Genomic DNA, 12,948 nt, shown 5'->3' with positions numbered 1-12,948 from the left:
CCTATAAGTATACATGATATGTTCATGTATTCATGTGGGTTAGTTATAATGTCCATTTATTTATCCATTCATTCTTCAAGTATCCACCTAATCTCATGTTGTTTTTAAAGGAGCTAGAGCCTATCCTGGCACTCCGGTACACAAGGATGATGAACTAAACCTGAACAAGCAGTATCCTATCACTGTACTCACTCACTCACTCACTCACTCACTCACTCACTCACTCACTCACTCACTCACTCACTCACTCACTCACTCACTCACTCACGTGGTACACAGCTCTGGACAATTAAGAGAAGAACTAATTCATCTCTGGCATGCATTTCCAAACATTTTTCAAGGGCTTCCTGAGAAATGTGTTTACTTGACCATATTTCTTTATCAAGACATTTTTTACCACTATAAATTCAGTATCAGCAAGAAAAAAACTCCATTAGAAGAAATATTTATTTATTCATTCATTCATGCATGTTTCGATAACTGGGATCTCCAGCTGGTTTGAGGCCTGTTTTCAGCAGATGCCCTGCAAGAAAAGCACCACAAAGATTTGTATAATAACAACAAATAAAAGAAAAGAGGTTTAAATGACTATAATATTAGATAATGAACATATGAAAAAAAGATTAAAGTATTACAATATTAAAAAAGCAAAATAGACAGAAAGAATACAATTATTTATTTATTTATTTACTTTACATTTGTTTACTGAGGAGGTCCAACTGGACAGATCTGTCCATTTTCAGCAGAAGCCTGGGGAGAAAAGCTCCAGAAACAATTACTAATATACTATACATAAGATATTTACATGAGCATTGTGGTTTACACATACAGTTACAAAATACAGCAGATATATGATTGCATAAGATATTTACATAAGCATAGTGGTTTAGACATACAATTAAAAGTATAACATGATTGTTGTTCATACAGTATGTTTAGTAGAGATAATCTTGAAGATGTACTAAAGATAAGAGGAAAAAAAAAAACTAAAAATTGACATTTTAAGGGAAAGCTATTTAACTTAGTTTAGGGGAGAGTTAGTGGGTATAGATGGGACAGAGGGGAATAAGTGTCAGTGAGTTCGTAAGTAACATGATAATAAATATAGTGCATCTGTGGGAGTTTTAAAGAGGAGGTTGGATAGTAGGTAGGGGAAGGGAATTCGAATATGTCAGCCATGTGCTAGGCAGTTACAAGTAACGTGTGATAATGTATAGTGCATCTGTGGGAGTTTTAAAGAGGTTGGATAGTGGGTAGGGGAAAGGAGTTAGAATATGTCAGCCAGGTGCCAGGCAGTTACAAATAATGTGTGATAATATATAGTGCATCTGTGGGAATTTTAAAGAGGAGGTTGGATAGTGGGTAGGGGAAAGGAGTTAGAATATGTCAGCCATGTGCTAGGCAGTTACAAGTAACGTGATAATATATAGTGCATCTGTGGGAGTTTTAAAGAGGTTGGATAGTGGGTAGGGGAAAGGAGTTAGAATATGTCAGCCAGGTGCTAGGCAGTTACAAGTAACGTGTGATAATATATAGTGCATCTGTGGGAGTTTTAAAGAGGAGGTTGGATAGTGGGTAGGGGAAAGGAGTTAGAATATGTCAGCCACGTGCTAGGCAGTTACAAGTAACGTGTGATAATATATAGTGCATCTGTGGGAGTTTTAAAGAGGAGGTTGGATAGTGGGGTAGGGGAAAGGAGTTAGAATATGTCAGCCAGGTGCTAGGCAGTTACAAGTAATGTGTGATAATATATAGTGCATCTGTGGGAGTTTTAAAGAGGAGGTTGGATAGTAGGTAGGGGAAGGGAATTAGAATATGTCAGCCATGTGCTAGGCAGTTACAAGTAACGTGTGATAATGTATAGTGCATCTGTGGGAGTTTTAAAGATGTTGGATAGTGGGTAGGGGAAAGGAGTTAGAATATGTCAGCCAGGTGCCAGGCAGTTACAAATAATGTGTGATAATATATAGTGCATCTGTGGGAATTTTAAAGAGGAGGTTGGATAGTGGGTAGGGGAAAGGAGTTAGAATATGTCAGCCATGTGCTAAGCAGTTACAAGTAACATGTGATAATATATAGTGCATCTGTGGGAGTTTTAAAGAGGAGGTTGGATAGTGGGTAGGGGAAAGGAGTTAGAATATATCAACCAGGTGCTAGGCAGTCGCATGTCCAGGAGTTGTTTATGTGGGAAATAAGCTGTTTTTGAAGATGGTTTTCTTGGGTTGTACCCTGATTTGTAATGGTAGGGAGTTCCAAGTCTTGACAATGTTGCTAGAATACAGGGAGTCACCAGAGCTGTAATGGCTTTTGGAGATTGCGATTAGTGCCTTGTTAGTGGATCTAAGTTCATGGTTATTGGAGTAGATGGTGATCAAGTCTTGTAAGGCTGGAGTTTTGTCAGATTGGTACAGTATTTGATGAGCTAGAAGACGTTGGTTTAGAGCTAAGGTGTTCGGGAGTACCAGCCAGGAAAGCTGTTTTAGGGCCTAACAGTGGTGGGTGCAGTAGGAGTTCATGGTGAATTTTGCTATTTTGTAGTAACATACTGATAGCTTGTTTAAATCGCTCTTGTTTAGATTAATTAAGACAGGAGAAGCATACAGTAAGGTAGAGAGAAGATGTGTATGAGCTAGGGTAACTTTACTGTTGCTGGTTAGGAAGTTTTTGCATCTGTAAAGAGTACCTAGTTTTTTGTTGACTTTGGTTATTGCATGCTAGACAGGGGTCCAGGGAAATAAATAGTGTGGGAAGAAATAGCCAGGGCATTGTTATGGCTAGGCTTGTATAGGCCCTAGGACCGACAGCCTAGTACCAACCTATGAACCTATGAGCTATGTGCTGGGAGAAAGGAAATTCACGTCAGTCGCCCTGCTAGACAGGGATCCAGGGAAGTAATTAGTGTGGGAAGAAATAGCCAGGGAATTGTTATGGCTAGGCTTGTATAGGTCCTAGGGCCGATAGCATAGTACCAACCTATGAACTTATGAACCTATGAGCTATGTACTGGGAGAAAGGAAATTCACCCCGGGGATCACATCAGTCACCCTGCTAGACAGGGATCCAGGGAAGTAATTAGTGTGGGAAGAAATAGCCATGGCATTGTTATGGCTAGGCTTGTATAGGCCCTAGGGCCGATAGCCTAGTACCAACCTATGAACCTATGATAAGAATTAGTTCATACCTTTACATGCTTTTGTAATGTTTGAGAATAAATATGACACTATTTTCTTTATCAGACTGTGACAAATTTTTGAATTGCACTTAAATCTTGTAACACCTGTAGAAGATAAACTAAAATATGAGATTTAATCTTTAAAATATGTATTACTCAGTGCCATGGACAGATGTGACTGTTGACCTTTTTTCAAAGAAATGTATTGAAAATTATGTGGAGTTTGCAACTGCAGATTGTAGCCTGCTGGGAAATGTAGCAGTTATACTTGGGGTGTGAACTGTATGACAATCAAGTGAAATATGTTGTAATTGTTCTGTTCTGTTCTTTTGGACTTTTGGAATCAAGACAGGCTTACACCACAGTTAGGTCATTGACACCAAGAGCAAGTCTTCTGGAATGTGCCGAAGGAAGTTTTAGGGCGAAGCTCATTACAGCAATGTTTGCTATGCATTTGAAGAGATGGGGTGTTAGGAGTTAATACAGCCTAAGGTAATATTATAGCCATAGGCTCATAGGTTCATAGGTATTTACTAGGTTAATAACCACAAGGGCCTTTTTAAGCCTAACCATGCATCCCAAATCTCTGACAAGTTCTGGTACCCTTGATAAGTGTAAGCAGGGGCTTGGGAGATGAAACATTTACAAGCAGGGGCCTTGGAGATGAACCATTTACAGGTTTCCTGTATCCATTAGAGACATAGGTGCCAAACCAGGGATGCATTTCTTATTCCCCATTTAGTTGCCCAGGTTACACTTGAATTGGGTTAGGGAAGAACTCTGATTTACATGGAGGGGAGCCTGTTCCAGAGATGGGGTAGTCTCTGGGATACATACCTGTCTCTCCAGCAGGTCCTATTTATATCACAGGCAAGTTTTAGGTCTTTAGAATGAGTTATTCTAGTGCTGTTTGTTTTGCGGATATGCGGGAGGTCCATCAGAGTATGATCTGACAATGTCCTGTCTGCCAGGCATAGATCTCCCCCCAACAGCCTGCAGGAGACAGAATACAGCGACAGGACCTTGAGGTGGTCTGCATAGGACATGTTACTTATGCCCTGTATTTTTTTAGTGAGGAACCTCTGTGGACATTCCAACTGTTGGATAGCAATAAGTGGCTCATCTACTGCCCAGAGACCTTCCATGATTTGGCACCCCTCAACTCTAAGATAAAGAGCAAAAAAAAAGTCCGACGTAGCACTCCTCAATTCTCCCCTAAGTAGGAGTGCCAGGTCACCCCTCATCTCATTTTAGGAGCACAAAAAAGTCTTCTTTTAAAAACTATAGTAAACCATTTGCTACAGTCCAGACACATGAAATGTGCTAAAACAATGAATGTTAAGTTGTCTATCTCGCCTTCATTCTTGCTGGATGGGTTCGGAGCCGACCTCGGCTCCGACTCGGCCACTCTAAAAGCTCGAGAGTTGGTTCCACCGGCTCGAGGCTGCCCCTATATCCCACAATGCTAGGCGTGAATTACCTCAGATCTCGTTTGCCGCTACAGCGATCGAGGTGTTTTTCTACCGGCTCCAGGTTAGTTAAAGTTAGATTAGTTTAATAACTTTAAACTTACGCTAGCTTAGTTTATTCCCTTTATTACCCTTAGTGTAGTGGATATTATCCCTTCTACTTTATTTACCAGCCCCTTTTTTCTCAAGAACTTATAAGTTCTTTCCTTAGGCCTTCGGGCCCTTCCTTCCCTCCCTAGGGTGTGTATGTGTTTTGGTTAGGAATATTTAACTTAACTTACCTTTCAGAAGTTTTGTTTTAAATAATTCTACTTTGATTTCTAACAGTGTAATCTGTGTGTGTGTGTTACTGTGTGTGGTTACACTTCGGTTCCTTGAATATGTCCAAGGATTCAAAGGTCTCAGGCTTCAAGAAGTGTGACTCGTGCTGTCAGAAAATGTCTCTGACAGACGGTCACACTTCTTGTGTGTACTGCCTGGGACCTTTACACCTGCAGGACTCTTGTGCTGTATGCCATGGCTTCAGCCCTAGAGTCCTGCAGGAAAGAAGAAACAAACTCATATTAAGGGGTTTGCTTAAGCCTGAAGGTTCCCTTTCTGCTACATCGGGAAAACCTTCTAAGGCTTCCAAGACCTCGGCTCCAGCTTCAGAGTCGAGGCCTAAGGCTCCGCCGCTTGCTGCTTCATCGGCTCCGGCTGGAGCCGATGAGTCTTTGACTACAGTATCTGTGGTTCCCTCGGCTCCGGCCGGAGCCGAGGCATTAGAGATTCCTGGGTCGGCTCCAATCAGACCATCGGAGCCGACATCTAGAAAGAGATCGAGGTCACCGTCCCTTGGCTCCGTTCATTCGGCTCCAGCGTCTCCCTTACTGTCTGAACGGAGCCATAGATCTCACTCCTCCAGGTCATCGAGGCTCTCAGATCACGACCTCCAGAGGGTAGTGAGTTGACTTTTAAAGTCCGAGGCACTGGCCCAAATGCTCCAGAGCCCGACTCATCAGTCGATGCCTCAACTTATTCCTATAAATATTCCTCCTCCGACTCCTTTGAGTTCGGAGCCGAGGCGTCTTGGGACCGAGACTGTGGTAGCGTCGGAGCCGATACAATTGTCTTCGGCTCCGTCGTCGGCTCCGATTTCTTCTTTTGAAGAATCTCGGCGCCGAGCTTCCCTCGTCGGCTCCGAGGGGGTGAGTGGCATCGGACCCTTGTCCGACCCCCCTCTCCCTCTCGGTGCTTCGGCGCTGGTGAGCTCGGCTCCGACATCGGCCTCGGAGCCATCTCTGTCGGTGCCGAGGGAGGTTCTCAGCTTCTCGGAGCGGGGACCTCTGGCTCTGCCAGACAGGGGTGTGTTCGAGGTCATGCGGAGTGTGTTGGAACCTTGTTCGACTCCACAGTCGGCTCCGTCCGCCCCTCCCTCTTCGGTGCCTTTGGTTATGTCGACTCACTCCCTCATCCCAGACCGCAGAGAGCCAGCTCCTCAAGAATCCCCTGTGGGGATCTCATCCTCTTCCGAGGCCTCCCCTGAATTGGCAGGGGAGCCCCCTAGGAAGAGAAAGTGTAAGAGGAAGCACATAGACTCACCTGAGTCTGTCACCTCTGACACAGATTTAGAGGATTTCGAGGGTTCCCCGTTCCCCTTCTGAAGATGTCTCCTTCGCAGACATTCTAGAGATCCTGAAACAGAGGGGAAATTGGCCAGCCCTTAACCCTTCGGAGGATGAATCTGTGTATCTTGAGGTGTTTGGCTCTCGCCCTTCCACCTCCTGGGTGTCCCCCCCCTTTGATCCCCTCATGCAGGTGGTGGCAAAGAAGGCCTGGACGGCTCCTGATTCAGTGAACCCTACCCCCAGGAGACCTTCAAAATTTATAACAGCACCAACTGACAAACAATTTCTCACAAAAGGTGTTTCTGTGGATGCTATGGTGGTAGCTGCTGCCACCAAGAAGGAACTAGCTGATCTTTCAGTGCCTGTTCATCCCCCTAACAAAGAATCTAGGTCTATGGACAGGTATGGGAAGCGGATGTTTTCGTCAGCGACCTTTGCAATGCGTTCGCTGAACTACCTATGCCATTTCACCCGTCTCCAGAGAGACTTGATCAAGGAAGCGAGTGAGATGTTGAAGGATACTACAGCTGCAGATTTTCAGGACAAAATGAACACCCAGCTGACTACCCTTAATTCGATAGCTAACTCCTCCATGCCTCCTTTCATATGCGGCTGATGGAGCGAGTAGAGCCGCAGGGACAGGTGTTGCCTTACGCCGGCATGCCTGGATGCGACTATGCAATTTTGCAGACCCCTTTAAAACGTCTTTCACTAACTCCCCGTTTGATGGATCATCTCTCTTTGGTCCTCAAGTGAAAGAAACCTTGACTAGGTGCGAGACGGATGGCAAAACTCTATCTGCCGTCGGAGTCCGTTTTTCTACTCCTTCTAGACCTTACCCCAAAGGCCAGAAAAGTGGGAAAATGTGGTTCCGCAAACAATCTCAAGGGAATTTGCCTGACACACAGAGTTGGTTCCCCTCCAGAGGCAGAGGAGGGAACAATAATGGTAGACGTCGCCCTAGAGGCAGAGGGGGCCCGCAGAACCAGGGCAATCGAGAAACCTTTTCCGATAAGCCCTTTCAGCATCCCTGAGGTGTTGCCCGACTGTCCACCTTCGGAGGCAGTCGGGGGAAGATTGTCACTGTACCCAGAAGCCTGGCTATCCCTAACTCAAGACAAGTGAGTACAGTCCATCATTTCCGAAGGCTATTCCATTCCCTTCGTTCGCATTCCAAACCGATCAAAAAAATCCCTTCCAGATGTTCCACCCACTCAAAGGGATCTTGCAGCTTTGGAAATTTCAAAGCTGCTGGCAAAAAGAGCAATTCAGCCAGTTCCAGCAGACCAGCAAGGATCCGGAATCTACTCCAGGTTCTTTTTAGTTCCAAAGAAAACAGGGGATTGGAGACCAATTTTGGATCTCAGTATCTTGAACAAGTCGGTCAAGAAAACAAGATTTCGGATGGTCATGCTACAGTCCATCCTTCCCCTATTGGGAAAGGAAAACTGGATGTGCTCTATAGACCTTCAGGATGCGTACTATCATATAAAAATGAACAGACGCTCCAGAAGATTCCTCCGCTTCAGGCTGGGAACCAGTCATTTTCAATTCAGAGCCCTGCCCTTTGGTCTCACCACAGACCCCCGGGTGTTTACCAAATGCATGGCAGTGGTAGCTTCTCACCTGAGACGTCAAGGATTCCAGGTGTTTCCATATTTAGATGACTGGCTCCTCACAGCTCCCACCAAGCATCTTCTTCTAATGGCCAGGGACTACACCTTTCGCATTTGTCAAAACTTAGGCATTTCAATAAATTGCGAAAAGTCTGTTTTGTCACCTTGTCGTGTTATTACCTTCATAGGCACAAATCTAGACACAGTCAACATGTCTGCGAGGCTAACAGATCAGAGAATAACAGACATACACAAACTGGTCTCGCTCCTCTTCAGCAGCAACAGAGTCAAAGCCAGGTTAGTTCTGAAAGTATTGGGGATTATGGCGGCTGCCATACCTCTGCTTCCATTAGCCAGATTCCACATGAGAATCCTTCAATGGATGCTCTTCACACAATGGTCATACCAGCAACTTCCGATGTCCCACACCATTATGATTACGCAAACATGCAGGAATCATCTTCTGTGGTGGATGTCTTCCCTCAGCTCTTCTTGGGAAGACCCTTTGTTCCTCCCCCTCCGGTTGCTACTCTGACAACGGACGCCTCCCTGATCGGGTGGGGGGGGCATTATCAGGGCAGAACTGTCCAGGGCACATGGCAACCAGACGAATGCCACTTGCACATAAATGTTCTAGAGATGAGAGCAGTGCTTTTAGCGTTGCAAGCCCTTCAAGACTCTCTTCCCTTGGGAACGATAGCAATCCAGACAGACAATATGTCTGTAGTGTGGTATATCAACAAACAAGGCGGAACCAGGTCCTATCCCCTATGTCGAGAAGCACTCAGACTGTGGCAATGGGCGATTTCTTCTCAGCGGTTTCTGATAGCAATGCACATCCCCGGGAAGTCCAATCAAATCGGGGACAAGTTGAGCAGAGCTATCCTCATGCCTCACGAGTGGTCTCTGAAAGACTCTGTTGTGAGAGAAATTTTTCTCAAGTGGGGTCAGCCTTGCTGCGACCTTTTTGCTACTCCCCAAAACAGCAAGTGCAGAGATTATTTCACACTATTCCCGTTACCAGACCAGCCCAGCAGAGACGCTCTAGTCCAAGTTTGGCCCCGGGGACTTCTGTATGCATTTCCTCCCTTCCCACTAATCTCTCAAGTGATACAGAAAGCTATCGCTCAGAAGGCCTTATTGATCCTCATTGCTCCTTACTGGCCTCGGCAGGTTTGGTTCCCCTTTCTACATCAATTTCTATTGGAGCAACCTTGGCATCTGGACCTAGTTCCAGATCTTTTGATCCATCAATCGGGTCAGTTACATCGCTCCCTCCCCTCTCTGAACCTCACTGCTTGGTTCCTCCAGTTCCAACCTTAGCCAGGCTTCCTCAAATATCTCACTCTGTTCGAGATATTTTGATAGCTTCCCACAAATCTTCCACTCGGAAAATTTATCTGAGTAAATGGAAACGTTTTGCCTATTGGGCTCAAGGAAGGGACTTAGATCCTTTCACTGCTCCCATCCATATGGTTCTTGATTTTCTAGCTGAACTCTTTCATGCAGGTTCTTCTCCTTCTACTCTCAAAGTTCAATTGGCAGCTATATCTAACTTTCATGTGGGCATTTCAGAGTCTGCCATAATGTCCCACAAGCTTTGCAAAGCCTTTTTGAAAGGAGTTTTTCTACTAAGACCTCCTATAAGAAATCCTCCTCCTCCTTGGGACCTTAATTTAGTTCTCAGTTCTTTGATTCTCCCCCCTTTCGAACCTGCAGCTTCCTGTTCTTTAAAATTACTATCATGGAAGACTCTCTTTCTGGTAGCTATTACTTCAGCCAGAAGAGTTTCAGAACTTCATGCACTCAGCTGTCGACCTCCTTATTTGTTGTTCCATAAGGACAGGGTATCTTTACGAACGAACCCGTCCTTTTACCTAAGATAGCCTCGGCGTCTAACCTAAATCAAAGCATTGACCTCCCTGTGTTTTTTCCAGAATATTCTAATAGGTCTGAACAAAAATTGCATTGGCTAGATGTTCACCGTCAGTTAAGGTACTATTTGGATAGAACCAAACAATTCAGAAAATCTGACCAGCTTTTTGTCTCTTATGCAGAAGGCAAAAAGGGACTTTCCGTTTCAAAGGTATCATTATCCAGATGGCTAACATCTCTGATTTCCCTTGTTTATGAAATTAGACACCAAAAGCTGCCTAGCAAACCTAAAGCCCATTCCACCAGAGCTTTGGCTACTTCTATAGCCTTCCAAGACAGACTGCCTATTGACACCATTTGTGCAGCGGCTACTTGGGCTACTCCTCACACATTCATTTCTCATTATAAGTTGGATTTAGCTTCTAGACATAGAGCTAACTTTGGTTCCACTGTTCTCAAGAGTCTGTTCCGTTAGGCCACCCGGGACAAGGTGCTAGGGACGCGGTCCCATCCAGCAAGAATGAAGGCAAGATAGACAACTTAACATATAGAAGTTATGTTCTTACCATAACGTTCCATGTTAGTTGTCTTCTTCTCGCCTTCTTTCTTGCGTCCCACCCTCCTTCCCCCTGGCCTGGACAGATCTAGAGGAGTTTGATTGTGACCTCTCTTTCTACCACCTCTCTGCAATAGGTATATGCTCTGCTGTGCATATTTCCTAGCTCAGGCTTAGGTCACCCTTTCTCTTCCCCTTGTTTATAGAGGTGGAAATTTTCCAGTTTTTCCTGGTTGTATTTTTAGCTGGGCCTAGCTCACAAACGAGATCTGAGGTAATTCACGCCTAGCATTGTGGGATATAGGGGCAGCCTCGAGCCGGTGGAACCAACTCTCGAGCTTTTAGAGTGGCCGAGTCGGAGCCAAGGTCGGCTCCGAACCCATCCAGCAAGAAAGAAGGCGAGAAGAAGACAACTAACATGGAACGTTATGGTAAGAACATAACTTCTATTTCAGTCCTGCAGCCCTGACTGCAGAAAAAGTTTAATTTCCAGGCTGGCATTGAGAAATGCTGGTTTTGGAATGAATGCCAGCACTGTAATTATGCCCCCTAATACCTTGGGCCTGGGGGGGTCTGCCCTCTTTGCCCCATGCTAGCTACACTTCTGAGTAATATCGTGACCACTTGATTGTGAGCTAGTTGGTGAAAAACAGAAAAAGAATTCCATTGTAGATAGTTTCTGGAGCAGTCACTCAAGGACAAGATAAGGCCTTTTTATGACAGGTAGTCATCTAACTTTGGCAAGTAGCTAGCAATGATGTTTGCAGTATGGGGACAGAGGGTGATAAAGTGACACATTATGTATGCAGTTAATTGAATGGCGGTGGTGTTTTTCTTGGAGGTAGCAGTACTAAAGGAAAGCCATATTCAAGTTGGTCTGAAATGATACCTTTGTCCATTATTGATCTGCCTTCTAGGGCTGCCTTTACAGGTTTATTTTTTGTGCTGAAAGTTTGTTTGTGTCTAGCCATAAGCCTAGATATGTAAATGTATTAATAGTTTAAACTGTTTTCCCATTACTGATGTGGCTTAGCCAGTTTTTAGGGATGATGGAAAATTTTTGCTGTATTCAAGAAAACATATTTTTTATTTTTTGTCACTGAATACTTATTGAGTTTAATCAAATACTACTAGCCTTTGTTCCTTTCTGCCATTGTCATTGCTACTTCTCCCCCTCAGATGCATACTGCTGTCTTTATTGGTTACTGTCTGTATTCACTTTCTTCTTTTTCTGCATTGAATTTAAGCTGTCACATTTTAAATCATTCTCCCAGTGTTACCAAGTTATTTTAACCGTGTAGTTTTTTGTCTCTTGGTCCTGATGTGTTTCTTTTCCAAAAAGGGTCACTTTTAATTTTTACTTTTTGCAGTTTCATTTATACCGACACTGAAAAGAACAAGCTCCAGTACTGAATCAATTTGTTCTCCTCTAGTAAAGCCCTTTTATTTAAGTTAATTCTACTTATTATCACCTTGGGTTCCTTCTGTCCTGCCAGTGTTTCACACATTCTATCTCCAAATGATTAACTACAAGTCAGTTTAATTTGTTCACCGACTGAGCAGAACTGCGTCAGATGCAGATGTCTTGCTAAAGTTTAAATAAAGCTACAGTGGCTATGGGTGGCTTCATTCAGGGTTACTCGTGTGAAGTTTTTGCAGATTTCACAATTACAAGATAACATCTGAGCTTAGATTTTCTGTATTTTTTCTGTGCAGGACTAGGAAAAAAACTCACACCCTATGTAGAAAGCTTTGTCTCCTTCTCCCCATTAATTATTAAACTACGAGATTACTGTAACTGGGAGAACAACATCCCCCTTATACAGTAACCTCACATTTTTGTTTCGTAAAAGTACCATTTTGTTTTGTTGAAATTTTTGACTGAACCAGAGCCTATAAACCTAATTGCTGTCAGCTATGCCTACAGCCCATTTCTTTGTCTACTGCTTTAATTGCCCAGGCAAAGAACTTTATTATAAAGTTTTTGGAATGGCATTCACACTGTGGATGTATGTTGCCTTGCATCCGTTGCCCTAGTGGATTTCAAGTATTCCAGAATTCTGTCTGAAGTGATTTCATGATCTTTCCCTGTAGCTGAGGTTAGTCTGACAATTCAGTAGTTTTCAGGCACTATCATGTTTCCTGTTGTTGTGAGTTGGAATCACATCATCCATTTTCAGTCCTCAGATCCTTGATCCTCTCTGATTTATTAAAATGGTAGCAAATAATATTACCAGTCCCCCCCCCCCCCACACACACACACACTTCACACAATACCTAAGGATAACATCATTAGGGTTCTTAACCATGCCTATATTAGTCTCTGCAGTTCTTTCATGGTCCTATCTTGTGTGAAAGGATTGGGATCAACCTGCCACTTCTACTGACTGGATACAATAAATCTCTCATATTTTCTTTGTGAATACTGAGAAAAAGTATTCATTTTGTAGTGTTACTTTTTAACCTTTTCCATACACTCCCTCCATTTTTTTTTAGATTCTGAATCCTCACACGGACTTACTTTGCTTCACTATTTGTTTGTAAAAGGTTTTATCTTGTTTTTGCTGAGTTGGCTATTGCTCTCCACAGTCTGGACCTTCATTTTTAAGTATACTTTCTCTGCTTACTTTTGTTTTAATTTGTATTGTTGTCT

The sequence above is a fragment of the Protopterus annectens genome, chromosome 1.part1 (genome assembly GCF_019279795.1).
Source record: "Protopterus annectens isolate FY-2018-M chromosome 1.part1, PAN1.0, whole genome shotgun sequence".
In the NCBI taxonomy this organism is placed as follows: Eukaryota; Metazoa; Chordata; order Ceratodontiformes; family Protopteridae; genus Protopterus; species Protopterus annectens.
The sequence above is the reverse complement of the archived record's forward strand: the minus strand, read 5'-3'. Positions refer to the sequence as shown.